The sequence below is a fragment of the Bison bison genome, unplaced genomic scaffold (genome assembly GCF_000754665.1).
Source record: "Bison bison bison isolate TAMUID 2011002044 unplaced genomic scaffold, Bison_UMD1.0 scf7180017864037, whole genome shotgun sequence".
In the NCBI taxonomy this organism is placed as follows: domain Eukaryota; kingdom Metazoa; phylum Chordata; class Mammalia; order Artiodactyla; family Bovidae; genus Bison; species Bison bison.
The window spans coordinates 1,927,859-1,928,398 of record NW_011494609.1 but is presented as its reverse complement, the minus strand read 5'-3'; positions in this window follow the sequence as shown (position 1 = coordinate 1,928,398).

Sequence of the window (540 nt, the reverse complement as noted above, 5' to 3'; positions counted from 1 at the left end):
GAAACACTGGTAGGATTTGAAGGAAGAAATGTGTTGTCACAGGCCCACCTTACACTGAGAAAATTCCCACGGGAGGCGAGGGAGAAAACGGCTTCCGGCCAACTCCCGACCCCACCACCACCGCAGGTCCTCCAGGCGGGATGGCAAGTTCTTGGAGTCCCGGCCCCACCCAGCACGGACGGGTGTCTTCACGCCGGGGGTCCTGCCCCTCAGCACCCAGCCCAAGGCGGTGTGGACCTGAGTCTTGACCCCCTCACATCACCTCGCACTAGAACGGACTCTGGGAAGACGGCGGCAAGCAGCGTCACAGCAGGCCCTGAGAGAAATATTCCAGCGCCAGCCATGGTCACCGGACCCTCGGTCCCGGGAAGGCAAGACACATCTTCCCCAGGTTCCCTAAAAAGTATGATGTTACCGTGAAAAAAATGGTAGGAGAAAAGAGAGAAAAACCCGCTACCCACTTCCGGTGAGCGACCCTGTGCCCTCCTCGGTGGGCGTGGCCAACGTCCTGAGCCGCCAGCGCTGAGCGACCGCCTGGGG